The 23,139-nt window shown below is 36.0% G+C and overlaps 1 protein-coding gene across 4 annotated transcripts in view; it reads right to left on the bottom strand.

The window, feature by feature from the left end:
• Window positions 1–11,489, bottom strand: part of LOC106065100 (acid-sensing ion channel 5-like) — an 81,763-nt gene extending 70,274 nt beyond the window's left edge. For 3 of the 4 annotated variants that reach the window (XR_008773630.1, XM_056003995.1, XM_056003994.1), the window contains exon 1: window positions 11,328–11,489. The gene's annotated coding sequence lies outside the window, so the exon portion shown is untranslated. The remainder of the gene's footprint in view (window positions 1–11,327) is intronic. The other variant, XM_056003996.1, reaches the window with a different exon arrangement.
• Window positions 11,490–23,139: the final 11,650 nt, after the last annotated feature.

Raw genomic sequence — 23,139 nt, 5'->3', positions numbered from 1 at the left:
AAGTATTACAACTTTAATATTATACGAATTTTTTGTACACTCCTAATTGAGGGACAACAAGAGTTAGCAATTTTTGAAATTATTTTTACGAATATTTTTTCACAATTTTGTTTTTGTCTTTTTTTTACATCACAACATTACACCACAAACGTACAGTTGTACTTAATGTGACTTACTGAACTGTTTACACTCGTGCATGATTTTCCGGACCTGTGGAACTAGCTTACTAGTTCTTATCCTTGTGACTGCTGTCAAATATAAGTCAGTCAGCATCGACCTGTTCTTACACTTGTTTATTTTCAAACAATACACAATGCTAATTCACAGTGAATGTGTACCCAAATATTGTGAAATCTTAGCAGCAAAGTTTTTTAAAGTGTGGAAATACAGCTTTGGCACCCATAAAACTCACGTGTAAGAACCGACTGCAATGGAACTCCAGGTCATAATTTGATGCGAAGTATGTCTTCTCGAACTATATAAACGTTTGCCCTAAATGGTGAGCTGAGAGTTTTGAAAACTGGTTCCAAGTTTTTGACGTCTTCAAATTTGCTTTCAGATTTTACAATCAAGGAATCCAAATAAGTCTTGTACTTTTTAACCATTTCACTAGAAATAGTTTCACCTTTGTGCAAAGGAAAATGACAAAAGCTGTTTTCATTTATCTGCCTGGAGAAATGGGGAAGCTTTGTTTAAAAAGTTTTAACATGCATACACGTGAAAACAATCCGTTGTAATAGTGCCGATGAAAAACATGAAGTCTGTTTTCCGCTATTCATTAGAAATATTATTAACAAGGTCAAAGTCAATGCCCTTCAAGGGTCAATCAAATAAGAGATCTAATAATCCTCTCTATACATTGCCCAAGATAAGCCAGCAGATTCTGTTGTGGTATCGAATATCGGAATGTTTAGTTTCCAAATCTTCAAGGAGGGTCCTACTTCTGGAAACTGCCTGTGGTTAAGACCCCTAGCTCTGATAAAATTTATCATTGGGTCAATAATAAGTTTGATAGTCAATGCAGCTTAACACTAACTGTTCCTATTTAGGGTTTATGGTTGGGATAGTGTTCTTTAATTTATTTAAAACTATTTTTTTCTCTGTCAAAGCACGGGTTCCATCCGTAGTTACATTTGCTATCTTATTCCATCTCAACACTTTCAACCCAGTTCTTCATAAATGCTGGCCTGAGTTTGTGTCTTTGACGTAACGAGGTATTGCCGATCAGAATAGTCTTCTTTGACTTTCAACGTTTTAGAATGACATGTAGAGACATTGTTTCTTAGCCTCTTCATCATAAATGATAAGAATCAGAAGTTTCAATAATATATATATATATATAAAGATATATCTAAAATTATTTTATTTTTTTATATATTTGCATTGTTTATATTCTATAGGTGTTTGCGGGCCGCATAAAACACTCCGGCGGGCCGCATGTGGCTCGCGGGTCGTAATTTGCCCACCCCTGTCTTAAAACTAAATTTGTCTCAGTATTTTTGGAATTCCTTTTATTAGCTTGCATAAACTGTATGAGTGGGCAATATGTAATTACCTACAGGAAACACAAGCTAATAGCTTTGGGCCCTCAAAAAGGAATACAGAGATATTTTCAGCCTTTTTGATGCACGAATAATGGAATAAAATGCCTTTGTTTATTACAATATTTCATATTGATTTATGAAGTCAAAATCCGGTCCTGTTTCTTGGTGGACACGGATTTAAAAAAAAAGTTCTTACGATTTTCCTAAATAATTATGGAATCGGCGACACAGAGAAAATTCTAGTTAGACCTTATTTTTTTTTTCAAAATATAATCATCTAAATTAGGCTTTTTGGGACCCGTTTTCAGAGGATATTCCCGAACTCTGCTCACATGTTGCTTTGTATTTTAAATTTTAAATACGTTTCTGCTTGTTTTTTTCTTTTATGTGCTCATATCTCTTACAGAAATATTTCGTAAATGTAAGCTTTTGGCTGTGTACGTAATGATTCACTCATGTTTTTAACTATTTTAACTAGTTCAACCATTTCGGATGATAGTATTGCGATTCTACTCATGTTTGTTCTCTACTCAGAAGTTGTTGACAAGAAGAAGGACTAATTACTTTAACATTGATGTCATCACATAGGCTACATGGACGAGACATGTCATCACACAGGCTACATGGACGAGACATGTCATCGCATAGGCTACAAGGACGAGACATGTCATCACACAGGCTACATGGACGAGACATGTCATCATACAGGCTACATGGACGAGACATGTCATCACACAGGCTACATGGACGAGACATGTCATCACATAGGCTACATGGACGAGACATGTCATCGAAAAGGCTAAATGGACGAGACATGTCATCACATAGGCTACATGGACGAGACATGTCATCGAAAAGGCTAAATGGACGAGACATGTCATCACATAGGCTACATGGACGAGACATGTCATCGAACAGGCTAAATGGACGAGACATGTCATCACATAGGCTACATGGACGAGACATGTCATCACATAGGCTATATGAACGAGACATGTCATCGAAAAGGCTAAATGGACGAGACATCTTATCACATAGGCTACATGGACGAGACATGTCATCGAACAGGCTACATGGACGAGACATGTCATCACATAGGCTAAATGGACGAGACATGTCATCACATAGGCTACATGAACGAGACATGTCATCGAACAGGCTACATGGACGAGACATATCATCACATAGGCTACATGGACGAGATATGTCATAGAACAGGCTACATGGACGAGACATGTCATCAGATAGGCTAAATGGACGAGACATGTCATCACATATGCTACACGGACGAGACATGTCATCACACAGGCTACATGGACGAGACATGTCATCACACAGGCTACATGGACAAGACATGTCATCACATAGGCTACATGGACGAGACATGTCATCACATAGGCTACATGAACGAGACATGTCATCGCATAGGCTACAAGGACGAGACATGTCATCACACAGGCTACATGGACGAGACATGTCATCATACAGGCTAAATGGACTAGCCATATGTCATCACATAGGCTACATGGACGAGACATGTCATCACACAGGCTACATGGACGAGACATGTCATCACATAGGCTACATGGACGAGACATGTCATCACACAGGCTACATGGACGAGACATGTCATCACACAGGCTACATGGACGAGACATGTCATCACACAGGCTAAATGGACGAGACATGTCATCACATAGGCTACATGGACGAGACATGTCATCACACAGGCTACAAGGGCGAGACATGTCATCACATAGGCTACATGCACGAGACATGTCATCACACAGGCTAAATGGACGAGACATGTCATCACATAGGCTACATGGACGAGACATGTCATCACACAGGCTACATGGGCGAGACATGTCATCACATAGGCTACATGCACGAGACATGTCATCACACAGGCTACATGGACGAGACATGTCATCACACAGGCTACATGGACGAGACATGTCATCACACAGGCTACATGGACGAGACATGTCATCACACAGGCTACATGGACGAGGCATGTCATCACACAGGCTACAAGGACGAGCGTGAATTAATTAATTCCATGAGTGCTTTCACTATATTTATACAGGGTGTGAAAACTCCCTCTCTAAAAACCAATTTAAAAAGATCTAAATAAATGAAACTGTAGATAGCGCTCTTCTGTAACTTTACATATTTCATAACTGAATCACTTTTTTTACATCTTCCAGACGATATTTAAATTATCATTGGATACTTTTTTACATTTCATTTCTTTTTAACTACCTATATAAAGAGATGTAATATCAAAATAGTTTTATGTACTTTTATTTTTGCACTATTGCATTTCAACATCTAGCCGTTTATACATCATTTAATGTAAAATACTGACTGTTATCTCATGTAGGCATTATACATTTTATCTTTTTTTCCTCTATATGCATCTCTCTCTTTCTGTCTCTATCTTTAAGGTTTTACCTTTTTTTCCCTAACAGCCATAAGATAGCAACACGCTGTTGAAACAAAAATTATTTTAATATAAACAGAAATTTTTAAACCGGGTTGGAAAATGCAAGATTTACTTTCAAAACCAGGAGATCGTTAGAATGGGATTTAACATATTCGTTGGGTCAGAGACCAACTGAGCAAATCGTATTTACAATGACATAACTACACGGACCACAAACGTCCACAACGACCACATAGAAACTTACACAACCACACACAATTATACACAAGAACAGACAACTAATACCATCACACACAATCATTTCTACCAAATACACTCTTGCTTAGCTCACTTGACTATACAAAAGTCACACAAAAAAAAAAACGGTTCGGTTGTAACTCGTTTTTTATTCATACGTTGATAACATTTTGGTGTCACACCGTCATTTGGCGCCCTGCCTCCCCCACCCCCCTTTTTTTTTAACGCATTACCATACCCCTCCCTCTCCTATACAAAAGAGAACGCTTTGTCTCGTCTGTTTGGCGTTAGTCCACAGTATAAGTGTTTAGCTTGTTTTAGTCTTTCAAAAATAGTTCCCTGGCATGGTTCGTCTGCTTCTAACTTTGTTACCAGGCCAGAAATATTCTATGCATTGTCCTCATAAGTCACCGGTCCTATTCCATCCAAGATGGAGGGTGTGGGGGAGGAGTTACTACACAACCAGAGGGAAATAGAAAGCAAGTAGAGACAGCAAAAGTGATGACGTAATAGTATCCATTTTTGTTGTTGTTTTTGTTGATCACGTCATCGGCTTACGAGGATATTGTGTAATCAGTACAATTAAAAGCTTTTTACATATTATACATTCAGAAGAAGGGGAAATACTGAGTGATAGAAAAGGCATAAAGAAAGAGAAAAAGGTGGAGAAAGAGAAAGACAGTGAAAAATAATAAAGAAATATACAGAGAGAACGAGAAAAAGAGAACAAAAGAGAGAGAGAGAAATAAAGAGAGAGAGACAAAGAGAGAGAGGGGAGGGGGAGAGAGAAAGAGAGAAAAAAGAAAAAAAGACATAGAAAGAGAGGGAAAGATGAACTAGAAGCGGAGGATATAAAGAATTATTTTTTTATTCGCATTTTTCATTCTCTCTGAAAATCTTCTTTCCTGACATGTGCTAAAAAAAATTATAATATTCTTATGATAATTATTTTGTTATGTACTCCTGCTATGAGAAATCTCCCAGAATGATTTTGTTTTGTCTAGCAATATGCTTCTAAAATACAAGCTGATAAAACGGAAAATCCATGTATCGGCCCAGCCGCTCTAGGACTTCCAGGCTAAGTCTTAGAAACATGTTCTTCTCGTTCCATTTGAGACGTTACTTCAAAAAACAAGACAAGATAACTACATTCAGAGCGTAGGCCAATTCCAATTGCCTTTTTAATTTTATTTTATTTTTATATATATAAATACAGGCAATTTTTAAAAAATTTAATATTGATTATTATTTCTTACATTTATTAGCACTAAGTGACATATCTACCATTTTTTTAATCAATTCATTTACACCAAATGTAAACGATTTAATGCACATACTGTGGTTTACCGTGTATGTGTGGTGTATATATATATATATATATATATATATATATATATATATTTGTATATGTATAAACTAAAGAGGAGAAATTAATATATATATAAATATATATATATATATATATATATATTAATTTCTCCTCTATCGTTTATACAGATGACCTTAACATCTTCTGCCTTATAGCTCGAAAGAACTTTAGTTTACTTTAATCAATGTCAAGCTTCATCTTTCTTTATAGTAGACTCGAATAAACTTAGCGTTGATATGTTCAACAACAAAACTAAAGGAGACAAATTAACATTCATGATGTCTTCCCCCCCCCCACTTCAGCTACACACAATGCTCTTGTGGGATGTATAAGTAAAGTAGCCACTTTCAGACCTTGCAATCTATAGGGCAGATGATGTTAAGGTCATCTGTTTCTTTGGCCAACGGTCAACCAGCAGGCTGTCATGTGGCTAATACAACGACCAACCGCCTTTACTTTCCCCAACTAAAGTCAAGTACCAATTAGTGTTGGACTCAGGGCTCCCTAAAAATTATGAAATTCAAAATAAGGGTCTTCAACGAGATTCAAACACAGGACCCCAAGATTCAGATGCCAAGCGCTTAACCACTCTACCAGCCCTGTAGGCTAAAACGTTTGGTCTACCTAACAAGATTGATCGAGATCGAATTCTTACAGGTCAGGAAACGATTTGACCAGAGCTGAGTTGTGTCTACTAAGTGCACATGCAGACGCGGAATCTTTCTCCCCAAAATCCCCATGCCCCATGTATCCACAAAAGAGATTAGACCAAAGTAAACTGTGTTTGCATGGAATGCGCGCATTAAAAAAAAAAGCTATAAAATGTATCCGTAAATATCGAGACTAAGAATAGATAAGAACTGCATGAGTATAAATGTATGTTGCATGATGCGTTTTGAGGTTCCCGCACCTGCGTTTCCCGATTAACTGTAGAGTCTGTAGACCAACAATCTTCCGGTTTAGTGTTTCTGTCTTTCAAAAGGAGCAGCACAAGATAACTTTTATCATTGAAGGAAAATCCTTACAATAGGAATAAAAAATACTTTTAAAATAGAAAACAAAGCTTACATGTAGCGTAGCTGTATCAATTAGTTTGGATAAATCATATAAAAGATCTAGACAAACAATTATAAATCTATACGATAAAAATATTTTTACCAGTTGTTTTGTTTAGCTTTCTCAATGGGCTATGATCCTATCACTTGTCTAGACCAGTTGGGAAAGGGGGGGGGGGGTGGGGAGAAAGAATTTGTGAATGTCACTTTTTAAATGCATTTATATAAAAAAAAAAGCCAATACACTAACCACTATGCCAGAGAAATGATTATGAAAATAGAAGGTTTATAGTTATCTATTTTTAGTTTCAAACTTAAAAGCGGCAACCTACTTCCTTCTACATATATTAAAGGAAACTAATTCAACTTATATCACCACATCAGTAAAGTAACTTTTTTTCCTTGTTCAATATCAAACACAATATCTAATTATCAAGTCAATTTACAAATGAATTTTTTTTAAATTGATTCTTGTGTCTTGTGCAAAATTTGATCCTGATCCGAAATTGGGTGTGGGAGAAATAACGAGTACAAACATTTACAAGACAGACAGACATACAGACAAAGTGAGTTGATAATAATTTTGTAAAAAAAATATATATTTAAATGGAAGCGCTGTAGGTCAAAGGTTAGGATTCGACATATTGCAACCCTAAACGTATCAGTTCTAAAAATAGACTTGGCGGTCTCTAGTAAATGCTGGTATAATGACGATGACCTACTGACTAAAAGGTCGTTACTCTATATAACTAATGTAAGTCTAATGTCCCCCACCCCCTCTACCTCCGTTAGTTCTACACTACATTTCATTTTCTGACTATTAAATACTTGGACGGCCACTTTGATGGACAACTACAGGAACACATCGGAGTCTCATCTACATTTTCATGGACTGATCAATAGACCTGAACATTCTTTGGTGATTACAATAGAATTTTTTGTTTTTATTTTTGTATCCACTTTTGAAACCAAATTGTTTTAAGCTATTTAATGTACAAGGGCCATGAAAGAATAGTTTGGAGAGCTCTGTGATGATGTTTCATTGTTTCATCTCGTTGTCATTAAAAAATAATTTTATTCACCATCTAGATAAGTTGTTTTTTTTGTTTGTTACATGTTCCAGACGATACTTTAGAAGTATTACACCCTGCCCAAACCTCCCACATGACGACAGGTGATGGCGGTGGGCGGGGTTCAAAGCAGATGATAGTCCAGAGAGCATACCACACGACAAGGCAACCACCAGATGGATGTATATGTGGTGATATGTAATCACCTTAATGTATATGTGGTGATATGTAATCACCTTAATGTATATGTGGTGATATGTAATCACCTTAATGTATATGTGGTGATATGTAATCACCTTAATGTATATGTGGTGATATGTAATCACCTTAATGTATATGTGGTGATATGTAATCACCTTAATGTATATGTGGTGATATGTAATCACCTTAATGTATATGTGGTGATATGTAATCACCTTAATGTATATGTGGTGATATGTAATCACCTTAATGTATTTCCACATCGTTCTGAACAATACAATATTATAGAGATAATATAAGACTTGGTTATTTTCTTTTTTTACCTCTTCTCTTCTCTCTCTCTTTCTCTTTCTCTCTTTCCCTCTTCACTCTATATTTCTTAATTTCTCTCTCCACCTGTTCATCGACTTTTCTTTCCCTTCTCTTTCTCTCTTCTTTCTCTCCTCTTTTTTTATCTATCCCTCTCTCTCTCCCTCTCCATTTTTTTCTCTCTTACTTTCTGTGTCGCGGAGGCGCGGTGGCTGAGCGGTTAAGCTTTTGGCTTCTAAACCAGGGGTCCCGGGTTTGAATCCTGGTGAAAACTGGGATTTTTATTTCGAGATCTTTAGGCGCCTCTGAGTCCACCCAGCTCTAATGGTACATGACATTAGTTGGGGGAAAAGTAAAGGCGGTTGGTCGTTGTGCTGGCCACATGACACCCTCGTTAACCGTAGGCCACAGAAACAGATGACCTTTACATCATCTGCCCTATAGACCACAAGATCTGAAAAGGGAACTTTACTTTTACTCTGTGTCGCAGATAACAAAATGAGTGACTTGGTCATTGTTGTTGACTTGTAGCATCGAACAGCTGGTATACAACTAAACCACTGTAGGTGTATTATATTCTGACTTGTAGCATCGAACTGCTGGTAGACAACTAAACCACTGTAGGTGTATTATATTCTGACTTGTAGCATCGAACTGCTGGTAGACAACTAGACCACTGTAGGTGTATTATATTCTGACTTGTAGCATCGAACTGCTGGTAGACAACTAGACCACTGTAGGTGTATTATATTCTGACTTGTAGCATCGAACTGCTTGTAGACAACTAGACCGATGTAGGCGTATTATATTCTGACTTGTAGCATCGAACTGCTGGTAGACAACTAGACCAATGTAGGTGTATTATATTCTGACTTGTAGCATCGAACTGCTGGTAGACAACTAAACCACTGTAGGTGTATTATATTCTGACTTGTAGCATGGAACTGCTGGTAGACAACTAGACCACTGTAGGTGTATTATATTCTGACTTGTAGCATCGAACTGCTGGTAGACAACTAGACCACTGTAGGTGTATTATATTCTGACTTGTAGCATCGAACTGCTGGTAGACAACTAGACCACTGTAGGTGTATTATATTCTGACTTGTAGCATCGAACTGCTGGTAGACAACTAGACCACTGTAGGTGTATTATATTCTGACTTGTAGCATCGAACTGCTGGTAGACAACTAGACCACTGTAGGTGTATTATATTCTGACTTGTAGCATCGAACTGCTGGTAGACAACTAGACCAATGTAGGCGTGTTATATTCTGACTTGTAAAACTTGAAATAACTTGGAAAACTTCTTATACGAACAAAACTAAATAGAACTTTTATTTTAAAAAATAAATACATTTGACTTTAGATGAAATGAATTAAATGTACCAGACTTTAGTAGTAGTATAAAATTATTTTTTGAGCAAAATCTAACCCAATACAAAAACTCGTCTTTTCACTCTGGCATTCTGGACTCGTCTTAGGCCTAACCAAGACAGCTGACGACAATGCCGCTTATCTTACATCATTTACACTACATAGCCACCAACCAATCGCTAACCTCTTCCCAACGTTACCATAGAAACACAAACACACACTCCATAAAAGTAATAGAATTATTGTCCGGGTTTTTATGTTGTGATCTGCATATAAATCTATGTGATATATTTTTTAAAGTTCCACACCTAATTCAGTCTTACATGCATACAGTTTTCATAGAAATTAAAACTACACCAAATGTCATAGAATATTGGGACGACCACACATAATCCACACATAATCCTGCTCAAAAAGTAATGTTTAACTTTAAGGATTTAATTGACATTGATGTAAGTTTATAGTTTGTTCTAAACATAACGGTGTAATATGTCCATTATAAAAAGTTATAATCCACTTATGGGTATTATGAGTATTGTGAATACTTATATTGAAAAGCATGTCATATTTTTGAAGATAGAATTGGAGTACTGTTAAATTGAATCTCATTTTCACTTTTTTTTTAAAAATATTTCATATTACATATTTTAGTTTTAAAAAGTGTATATTTTTTAGATTTGGAGGGTAAGGCCCTTGGTAGACGCGGCTGCACTTACATAATATGAGCATGCTCTAAAGAGACATTTCTTTATCACTTCAGTGTTGCCAGCAGATGTAAGATTTAAAGTGTTAGCGGTAAAAATGAGAAAAAAATGTTTGGAAAAAAAAAACGTTAAATTTTCTAACTCAGCGAAATCTGGATATATTATTTTAGCTCCTGTAGAGACCCCTTTCTTGTGGACTCACCGGGGCAGTTGTCCCTCTTTCCCTCCCTTAATTTTGGCCCTGACGCAACCTAAGGTTCAGGCCAGCAAACTTTTATCGGGCTAAACATAAAAATGTTACTTTCTAAAGCAACTCAGCATATAATATATATATATATATACTATCCAGATATTACTCGCGGCCTTAGTTTGTGTATTACTAATCTAGTGGATTGGATTTATGTCTTTGTCAAACTTAACACATGTTCCTTTCAAGTTTATTTCTTTCGCCACGAAAATACAAGTAGATTGCGAAGACAGGTTCACCCGATATGTAAACAGTTTTTCTTTAATACAGATATGTTATGCTATTTTTTGTTTATATTTTGGGGGCCCCGTTGTTGTGGGTGGGACATTAAACATATACTACAGTCTCCGCCGTTATCAAAGGAACATTTATACCAAGTTTTATCAAGATTGAACAAACGGTTTTGATTTCTATGCAGGACTCACATACATACATGCTCCTTACATTCTACTTTATATATGTATATATATATATATATATATATATATATATATATATATATATATATATATATATATATATATATATATATATATATATATATATATATGTGTATGTATGTATTTATATATTTATATATATATATATATATATATATATATATATATATATATATATATATATATATATATATATATATATATATATTATGATAATTTATTTATATTAAAACTGCTCGATTGAATCAGCTAAATGTGAAATATTTGAATGCTTCTTTATGACGTACTGCTAGTAGAACTAGTGTAACAGCACAGAAGTACTCACCAATTCATTATAAAAATATCCACTGGGTTTAGAACGAGAGAGAACTCAACACTAGCTTGATTACAACAACAACAGTTGTCCACTGGCTAACGGGGGAGTACTCTCTCTATGTTGGCTGGCTCACGTTCGACAACTTGTTGCCACATTTCGGCGCGCCTCGATTCGCGCGCGTTCGCCGTTTAACATTTGCGTTATCTCAGCTCACCTAAACACCACATCTCGGAACCAACCACAGCTACACCAACACAGAGCTACACCAACACAGAGCTACACCAACACAGAGCTACACCAACAGAGAGCTACAGCAACAAGAATACTACATATATCTTATAAAATCTCATACTGAATTCAATATATACCATAATCTCATTCTTATCAATTAGATATACATAAATACATATCAAATTATAATTACGCTAATAATAAATCTATAACTGTAACGAGCTACAATATTTTCACAAAAGTTAATCCAGACGGCTGGTAGGTTATTAGGTATACTTTTCGGACTGTCTTTAAGAACTTACGTATGTGCCAGTTTGAGCTAAGCCATCTTCGGGATTTGATTTTAGCTCATTCAGAGTTGATTTTTTTCCAGACTTTGGTCCCATCGACGTCAGAAATTGGCTCTGGAGCACATGGTGCAGCTACTGTAAAATTCAAATTTTACTTACAAAAAAAAAAAAACTTAGAAAAACTGAAATCATGTTTAGCCTAACAATTTCGGTATGTAAATAAATTGATACTAGGTGTGAAATGTTGATTCTTCTAATGTTTGTTTCAATTCTAAGTATTGATGTTCCCCATTGAGTTTACTTCAGGTAACTGGGTTGAAGGCATTTCATAAGTAATATTAAAAAAAAAGAAATGACTTCATTGTCTTCGAATAGGAAACTAAACATTCATTTGTTATTGGAAAAAAAAAAAACGAGGCAGGCATGAGTCCTCCATGGGCTGTAGCACCACTGGGATGAATGGATTGAGAACACAAAGAAAGCATTGTCTATTACAAGGATTGAACGCACGACATTCGCGATACAAGCACGACATTCTATCGGCTTAGCAAACTGGTCATACAACTGCTCAAACATGAATATATAGATCTAAAAACAATATTGAAAGTAACCGAGAATGGACAGCTATTTATTTACTTCTTTCTACAGAACGTAACAACACCATAAATTCAATAACTTACTTGATGTTGTATTTTGAAATTTCTGTATTATATAAGATAAGAAGATTTTTGTAAAATATTTTGTCACATAGCACACAATTTCGTATGGATTTTCAGCTTGATAGGATACAAAAAAAATGAAACAATAAATATTTCACATTTGGCATTTTTAGTTTTCAACTTTTGATTAAGACGAAATTGAGAGACAGATTGGGGAAAAAACTCAAATCGTCGCTAGCATTATATAAGATAACAAAAACTCAAAAGGGTCAATAATATTCATTGCAATATTTAGAAACCAAAGTAGTAATATTTATTTTAAAGATCTGTAGTTTTGAAAAGCTTCTTATAACTAATTACCTTTGCAGGTTGTTTGCAGACCGCTTGCAAGCGAAGAGTGTGTGGGGTGGGGAAGTGGAGAAAAAAATGGTTGAACGCGTTCAGAAAAAAAAAAACACCTTTAAGAAACTGTGTGTGTGTGTTCGGAGAGAAGGAATGACGTTACGAGATCTACTCAAAATTTAAAAAAAACAACCTGGAGAAAAGCGTGTCAGGCCAATGCTGGTATAAAGCCTAAATGAAAAAGAAACACTCGATACCCCAGAAATTGGGTCAAACTTCTTAAACATTTTTGAAAAGTAAGTAGCGTGAGCAAAAGCAGCCTGGGATAGCAAAGATTTAGAATATATAGGCGATACCAAAAGCTTGTTGTCCTCCCATCGCTTTCTCTGTCTCTTCTTCTCTTTCCTGGTACTGTTCCCTGAAGGAAGGTCTTGCGAGTCCCAAAGACTAATTTGACCATAGAGTTTTAGCTTGCGTTTTTTAAGATAGTTAGCAGGTCATCATTGGGTCCAATCGCTGTAGTAACCCGGCCTCTAATTTCTTGGTTTATGATGCGGTCTTTAAATGTGATACCTTGCATCCTTCTGTAGCATCTCAATTCCATTGCTAGGATCCTCCTCTCTAGCTCTGCAGTTAGCGTCCAAGACTCACAAGCATATAACTTTGTGGCCATGGCCAGGAGGCGCATCAGTCTGATTTTGGTGTCGAGGGCTAGACCTTGGTCTTTCTATATTATTTTAATTTCTGAAAGAGCTGCTGTGGATGTACGCTTGTACGATTTGATTGGAGTTTGGACGTAATAATCTCTTTTGTAGGAACAAAACCTGAAACTTTATTGCCAAGAATGAAGTATTGTCTTTGCGAAGATTAAAGATTAATGCACTACTTCACCTGATAACGCAGACCAGACACAGCCTGCATGTCTTACCAGACCAGACACAGCCTGCATGTCTTACCAGACCAGACACAGCCTGCATGTCTTACCAGACCAGACACAGCCTGCATGTCTTACCAGACCAGACACAGCCTGCATGTCTTACCAGACCAGACACAGCCTGCATGTCTTACCAGACCAGACACAGCCTGCATGTCTTACCAGATCAGACACAGCCTGCATGTCTTACCAGACCAGACACAGCCTGCATGTCTTACCAGACCAGACACAGCCTGCATGTCTTACCAGACCAGACACAGCCTGCATGTCTTACCAGACCAGACACAGCCTGCATGTCTTACCAGACCAGACACAGCCTGCATGTCTTACCAGACCAGACATAGCCAGACATACACAGAGGGGATTTTTTCGGTCGTCTACACGACTCTCCGGCAAGCGTTTATTTTTTGGGTGTCAAATATTTTCGCTGCGATTTTTTTGATGGTCTTACTACAATGTATAGTGGGATAGCCTATAGATATCAAAATGTGCCAAAACAAAATGGCGGACTCGTCTACCACTGAAGCGAATGTCTCTTTAATCTGCGATACATGACGACGGAAATATTTCTCAAGAGTAGGGCTCTACAGTCACGAACCATAGTCGTTCTACGACAGATTGAAGCCAACAACAGTATATATATTATAGCTTTTATATAGCACTACTTTCATGCTTATAGCATGCTCAGAGCGCTTTGGTCCAATCTCATTTGTGGACCACTGGGGGGGAGGGGGTATCTAGGAGTTGGTTTTCCGTGCTGCCTTTAGGCGCTCAGTAAACGCAACTCTGCCCGAGTCGGGTGTTGAACCTCGAGCCCCCTTCTAGGTAGCCAAGACAAGCCAAGTTCAAGCGCACTTAGCCTCTCGTCCACGCTTCCAGTAGCCTATAGATATGCCAATAACCAAATGCAATGGGTTTTTTTTTTCTTCAGAATTAGGTACATATAAAAAATGAACACATTACTTCAATGCACGAATGTGTTCAGACTTATCCAAAGCATAGCTGATGCTAGATATAAAATAGTAGCTACGAGTGAGAAGTACACGATTCAATTCTGGTCTAATTAAATACCCAAGTAGTTAATGCATGACTACATGGTGTTAGACCATCCTTCATTATTTTCTAGTTTCTCATTAGTAGGCTCCACCCGGGGGGGCATCACGTGACAGGGTGTAACACATGTGCACATGACAAGTACAAAAACAACATTCACACACATGTGAACAAAAGACAAACACATATTGAGAAAGACAGGCCTACATTCAATACACACAAGCAATGACACAAACACACAGACTAACATTGGCGTGGGTAAAGATACGTTTACTAGAATTTATGAACACGAAGATGAGCATTTTCTATATGTACACAATCTCATTTTCTATATGTACACAATCTCATTTTCTATATGTACACAATCTCATTTTCTATATGTACACAATCTCATTTTCTATATGTACACAATCTCATTTTCTATATGTACACAATCTCATTTTCTATATGTACACAATCTCATTTTCTATATGTACACAATCTCATTTTCTATATGTACACAATCTCATTTTCTATATGTACACAATCTCATTTTCTATATGTACACAATCTCATTTTCTATATGTACACAATCTCATTTTCTATATGTACACAATCTCATTTTCTATATGTACACAATCTCATTTTCTATATGTACACAATCTTATTTTCTATATGTACACAATCTTATTTTCTATATGTACACAATCTCATTTTCTATATGTACACAATCTTATTTTCTATATGTACACAATCTCATTTTCTATATGTACACAATCTCATTTTCTATATGTACACAATCTTATTTTCTATATGTACACAATCTTATTTTCTATATGTACACAATCTCATTTTCTATATGTACACAATCTTATTTTCTATATGTACACAATCTTATTTTCTATATGTACACAATCTTATTTTCTATATGTACACAATCTTATTTTCTATATGTACACAATCTTGTTTTCTATATGTACACAATCTTATTTTCTATATGTACACAATCTTATTTTCTGTATGTACAATCTTATTTTCTATATGTACACAATCTCATTTTCTATATGTACACAATCTTATTTTCTGTATGTACAATCTCAATTTATATATGCACACAATCTCATTTTCTATATGTACACAATCTCATTTTCTGTATGTACACAATCTTATTTTCTATATGTACACAATCTCATTTTCTATATGTACACAATCTTATTTTCTGTATGTACAATCTCAATTTATATAGGTACACTATATCATTTTCGTAGTTTGAGCACAATCTTGTGCGTACACACGGGTGGCGGTTGTTAAACCCTTCACTTCTGTTACTCTGCCTTTTTCATGCCATGTACACACATATACACACACACACATAACTAAAATACACAAAACAGTTTTCAGCCAAAGATGTCATGCAAAGTGATGGTCACCATACAGAGAACACATTACAATTCTATAGCGTGTATAGAAGGTTATATAGAATAGTCACTATGGCGGGGGTTCTCAACCTGTCGGTCGCGACGCCCTTGGGGGTCGATTGATGATTTGCCAGGGGTCGCCTAAGACCTAAGACCATCGAAAAAATAGATTGTTTTGTGTCCATTCTTCTATTGCTGTATGTGTGTGTGTGGGGGGGGGGGGTCGCGGCAGAGTGGGGGATTGTAAAAAGGAGTCGCCGAGCATAAAAGGTTGAGAACCGCTGCTCTATAGAGTTATAACGTCGAAATGTATTCATGAACAGAAGCAAGCTCAATGCCTGAATAGAGCGTGGACAAAATGCGTCCGTTTCAATCTTTGTCCTTGCCTGTGCAACATCCTCTATAGTTCTATCTACATGGATATTTGATTCGGGACAGTATTTGTCTACAGTATTTTACCTACGTATATTTTTATTTTATACACCGAAACTCGTGATTTTAAAATATGGTTAATATTTAATCCTAGCACATCCTGGATTTGAACCTAAAGCTTCATAACAGTAAAGTATTATTCTTTACACATTTTCTCTTTTTTATGATTTGTTTTTCCCGTTCCATTTCTCTCTCTCTCTCTCTCTCTCTCTCGGTGTCTCTCTCTATCCATGTTATCTTTCGTTGTTTTGCCTGTTTATGTTTCATCTTCCCCCCCCCTCCCCCTTTTTCTTTCAATATGAACAGTATGATAAGGAATAGAACAAATAAATGGTGCAAGCCCTTGTTATAAGCCATGTAAGCAAGAATCAAGAGTTGTCTTCTTATCCAATCCACCTTCTCTTTTGTTGCTGTACCAAGGGTGCTTACTCTGGAAAAAAAAAAACAACAACGTACAAACCGTTCTGTTTGCGTTTGGGGGGTCATAGGTCACATGGGTATAAAAGAGTAGGAGCCTATACCCTCGGAGAATATCATTTGACGCTCAGAGCCTTCACACCAAGGAAACAGCAGCACATAAGTAGCAGCGAATATGATTATCCTAGCCTCCTGTGTAATTAACAGTCACTAGATCTAATTCGGTCAAGGCCATCATAGCGCGAGTGCTAAGGAAACCTAGAAAAAAGTTGTTTATATGAACCTATTCATTATGGCCTATAAACTCAAGCTGAAGTTGGACAGTAGGGAAGTCAACAGTGTTGAAGTCCGAAGTCATGGCGAAATATAAAAAATATTTTTTCATAAAAAGACAATGCTTCCTAAAGTTCCTTTATACAACTTATGGAGCGATTATTTTGCTTTTGATAACTCATAAATAATATGTATTTAAAAAAAAACGTAGAATTTTGACCCCGCCCCAGTAAGAGAAAGAATCATGGTTAAGCGAATGCATAGAATATAGAGCTACATGAATTTTCAAAAACAAAGCTTATATTAAATGTGATTTTATCAATTATTTTGGATCAGTCATGTAATAGATCTAGACTAACAAAAATAAATCTGTGCGATTAGAAATAGTTTAATCATTTGTTAGCGCATTTTTAGGATTTTATCATTCTCAATGTACTACGACCCTATCAATTGTCTGGACCAGTTTGGAACGGAAAAGGTGGCGGCGGGGGGGGGGGGGGGAGGAGGGATATCTGTGTGAATGTTACCGTGATCGCATTTTAAATGCATAAAAAAAATTGTACTACTGGTACTTGAATTCAAACTCGAGGTTCAAGCTTATACTACCACATCTGTCAAGTACTATTTCTTTCCCAAACAAAATAATTAATTATTAATAGTTAATTAACTAATTGGTTCCTTTTATTAGCGGCCCCCGAAAGGGGAAAAACGCTATTAGTTTTGTGTGGCCTGTCTGTCCGTCCGTCCGTCCCGTTTAGATCTCAGAAACTAGAAGAGAAAATGAAAATCGGACTTAAAGATATTTTAGATCATTCAAAGTTCTGATGCAACGGCTACCTTTTTCTTTTCTGAAAGCGAAAAATCTAATTTTTAAATCAATTATGCAGCGTTTTTTTTTCATAAAAATACACCATTTTTACAACTATTCACTATTAATAGTAACAGATACTGGAGGCTTTTTAGTAAGGGGAAAAGATGTTTACTAATTTTGAACACATTTATGCAAACAGTTTTAGATTTTTGGTAAAAAATATTTTTTTTTACAATTATGTTGCTAAATTTTGTAAGTTCTGTCATACTAAATACTACATTTACAAACAAATGTAAAATTTATTTTTAAGAGAAAAAAATCTATTTACTATGCAAATAAGTTGGACATAATTTAAAACAACAATTAATAAGTAGTTTTCATTTTATCGCGTTAACTTTAGTATACACACTAGTAGGGGTAGAGCACAAATATAAAGGAATTTTTTTTTTTTACGGCTTTGAACAAGAGGTTGACCCTTTACAAGACAATTAGATCAATTAGATATTCATTATAAGACATCAGTAAGGCCAGGTTCACATCTAACTTCACATTCACTTTCACCTATCCCTTGGTTTGCTGGATCTTTGGGGCACCACACAGGATCTGTCAACCTTCTTTCTCCATTCTTCTGTGTCATTTGCCTTTGATATAATTTCATTATGATATTCTTTCTGAAAATATTTTCCCTGCCTTTTTACCTGCATGGGTGGGCCACTTCTGATAGAATTTAATACCGATATTCTTCTGAAAATATTGAAACCTGCCTTGGGTGGACCACTTCGGGGGCCGATTTTGAGTTTGTGTTTCCACACAAACTGTCTTTGTAACCTTGTTAATTCTAGTTTTGAGAAATAATCGCCCTCTCTGAATAGAGGTATTGTAATAAATGGAAAAAAAAATATTTTCAAAAGACATTACCTTCTTTGTACAACTTATAGAGCGATTGTTGTTCTCTTCATACAAAATGTTGGATTTAAAAGGAAAACATTTGAACATATATTGTACCCCTTCCACCTCCCCGAGAAAGAATCCTGATTAAGTAAATGTATAGATCTACTGCACTTTAAAATATTCCAATGACATAATGCGCAAAATCTTTTTTTTATTTAATTTTTGAGTCCACCCAGAAGGTTTTAGTTTCCACGAAGGTACAAGTTCAATAGAAGTATTGTAAACAAGTCTTTTCGCTGTTTTATTTCATTTTTTAAAAGGGCATCATAAGGTGCTGCCGCAACGGGCATAAAATATTTTAGCTACGTCACCGTCTTTTCAACTTAGGGTTCTACGTATGTCGTCGTATGTGCTACATGTGCGGTTCATACATTTCAGCCTTGGTAACGAAGTTAGAAACGGACCATACCGTGCTGTAGTTATAAACTGACCATACCGGAGAGAAGTTAGAAAATGACCTGGGAGAAGTTAGAAAAAGATCTGGGAGAAGTTAGAAAATGACCTGAAGGAATTTAGAAAATGACCTGGGAGAAGTTAGAAAATGACCCGGGAGAAGTTAGAAAAAGACCATACCGGAGAGAAGTTAGAAAATGACCTGGGAGAAGTTAGAAAAAGACCATACCGGGGAGAAGTTAGAAAAAGACCATACCGGGGAGAAGTTAGAAAAAGACCATACCGGGGAGAAGTTAAAAAAAGACCATACCGGGGAGAAGTTAGAAAAAGACCATACCGGGGAGAAGTTAGAAAAAGACCATACCGGAGAGAAGTTAGAAAAAGACCATACCGGGGAGAAGTTAGAAAAAGACCATACCGGAGAGAAGTTAGAAAAAGACCATACCGGGGAGAAGTTAGAAAAAGACCATACCGGGGAGAAGTTAGAAAAAGACCATACCGGGGAGAAGTTAGAAAAAGACCATACCAGAGAGAAGTTAGAAAAAGACCATACCGGAGAGAAGTTAGAAAGTGACCATACCGGGGAGAAGTTAGAAAAAGACCATACCGGGGAGAAGTTAGAAAATGACCTGGGAGAAGTTAGAAAATGACCTAGGAGAAGTTAGAAAATGACCTGGGAGAAGTAAGAAAAAGATCTGGGAGAAGTTAGAAAATGACCTGGGAGAAGTTAGAAAATGACCTGGGAGACGTTAGAAAAAGACCATAACGGAGAGAAGTTAGAAAATGACCCGGGAGAAGTTAGAAAAAGACCATACCGGAGAGAAGTTAGAAAATGACCTGGGAGAAGTTAGAAAAAGACCATACCGGGGAGAAGTTAGAAAAAGACCATACCGGGGAGAAGTTAGAAAAAGACCATACCGGGGAGAAGTTAGAAAAAGACCATACCGGGGAGAAGTTAGAAAAAGACCATACCGGGGAGAAGTTAGAAAAAGACCATACCGGAGAGAAGTTAGAAAAAGACCATACCGGGGAGCTAGTGTGTGAACGTTAACAGACTCACTGTGCTGGCACCAAAATGAGTGAAAACGTGTCTCTTGGGGAAAAGGGCGAGGGAGAAAGGGAGTTAACTTTATAAGCAATGAGGGAGGGCGCCAAATGTGACCACTGTTTGACTATAACAGAAGTCATAATTTTACGTTTGATTATTACATTGTGACGTATTAGCTTTCACAACAAAGTGAAACAGAAAAAGGAGTTTGGGGAGGTGGGTCTGGGGGAGCATCATTTGGGAGAAGTGCAGAGCTGACAGTTTTATGGTCTTGAGAGAGGGAGATAGAATAATATCGCTTGTTTGGTGTTGTTTCTTTTAATTGGAATCCTGCATCATATCAGGATTTACGACATTGCTACCAGTGCGCCTGCCAGGGAGTTACACTTGTAAGTTCAGCCTCCACAAAGTCGACACATGTATGTTTCAACGCATATTGAATATAGAAAGAAGAAATTTAGATTCAATGTTCAAGTACTCTCTATTTCACTTCACAAATAGATTAAGCCTTCAAAATAGTGTAACATTATTCAGTGCAATTGTATTGACGCTGACGAAACACAGTAGTGTCCTTCACAAACTCCTTGCCTGGACCAGGCTCTAAGCTTTATGAGGTCTGAGGTCTTTTGCAGGTCCAGATATCAAAAGTCATCGCCAGATATGATCAAGGATACCAAGACGGTAAATCTGATACACAATAAAGAACTGTATGTATAGTAAAATTACATATCTTCCTTCTTATCCAGAACAATCTTTTGTTGGTCGCCAAATTAGTGGGTGCTCTAATCTTTTAGCTTGTGTAACGTATTGGCCTATATTAATTTCGGATTAACACTGATGCACCATGCCACCGTAATAATTACATTAATAGTAAACCACATGTGTGGTAATACATATTGTCGTTTTTATATCGCCTTATCGGAGTCACGCTTCCGCAAAGTTTTGAACATTCTCCTTTAAAATGTATGACTGGATGGCCATCAGTATCACAAAAAATCAATTGATTTTCAAATATATGTAATTTCACTAAAGAAATAGATTGCTTTTTATTTCAACACTTTCACTTTGAATACACGTATATTATTTCAATGTATGTATATTGTGTCTGCAGAACTGAATTATTTTATATGCTTTTTGATGATATGGTTTTAAGTTTGTGACATTAAATTATTTGATTTTTGTAAGAGCATCTGTGTTCATGTATTATTTCATCTGTGTTCATGTATTATTTCATCTGTGTTCATGTATTATTTCATCTGTGTTCATGTATTATTTCATCTGTGTTCATGTATTATTTCATCTGTGTTCATGTATTATTTCATCTGTGTTCATGTATTATTTCATCTGTGTTCATGTATTATTTCATCTGTGTTCATGTATTATTTCATCTGTGTTCATGTATTATTTCATCTGTGTTCATGTATTATTTCATCTGTGTTCATGTATTATTTCATCTGTGTTCATGTATTATTTCATCTGTGTTCATGTATTATTTCATCTGTGTTCATGTATTATTTCATCTGTGTTCATGTATTATTTCATCTGTGTTCATGTATTATTTCATCTGTGTTCATGTATTATTTCATCTGTGTTCATGTATTATTTCATCTGTGTTCATGTATTATTTCATCTGTGTTCATGTATTATTTCATCTGTGTTCATGTATTATTTCATCTGTGTTCATGTATTATTTCATCTGTGTTCATGTATTATTTCATCTGTGTTCATGTATTATTTCATCTGTGTTCATGTATTATTTCATCTGTGTTCATGTATTATTTCATCTGTGTTCATGTATTATTTCATCTGTGTTCATGTATTATTTCATCTGTGTTCATGTATTATTTCATCTGTGTTCATGTATTATTTCATCTGTGTTCATGTATTATTTCATCTGTGTTCATGTATTATTTCATCTGTGTTCATGTATTATTTCATCTGTGTTCATGTATTATTTCATCTGTGTTCATGTATTATTTCATCTGTGTTCATGTATTATTTCATCTGTGTTCATGTATTATTTCATCTGTGTTCATGTATTATTTCATCTGTGTTCATGTATTATTTCATCTGTGTTCATGTATTATTTCATCTGTGTTCATGTATTATTTCATCTGTGTTCATGTATTATTTCATCTGTGTTCATGTATTATTTCATCTGTGTTCATGTATTATTTCATCTGTGTTCATGTATTATTTCATCTGTGTTCATGTATTATTTCATCTGTGTTCATGTATTATTTCATCTGTGTTCATGTATTATTTCATCTGTGTTCATGTATTATTTCATCTGTGTTCATGTATTATTTCATCTGTGTTCATGTATTATTTCATCTGTGTTCATGTATTATTTCATCTGTGTTCATGTATTATTTCACATATCCGATCCCCGGGCTACGCCTCAATGTTGTGTCGCTAGATTTAAGTCTAGAATTGCTATAACGTATTAACTCGAAACACCAGCTGGTGACACTAGTAGGGTATTAGTGACTAAGTAAAGAAGCTAACTAAACGAAATATTTCAACAAAAAAAACAACAACGGTATAATTATCGAACCAACAAGATTGTAAGTCAAACTCAAAATTATAT

Source organism: Biomphalaria glabrata, chromosome 11, assembly GCF_947242115.1.
Source record: "Biomphalaria glabrata chromosome 11, xgBioGlab47.1, whole genome shotgun sequence".
NCBI classification, from domain to species: Eukaryota; Metazoa; Mollusca; class Gastropoda; family Planorbidae; genus Biomphalaria; species Biomphalaria glabrata.
The sequence above is the reverse complement of the archived record's forward strand: the minus strand, read 5'-3'. Positions and strand labels throughout refer to the sequence as shown.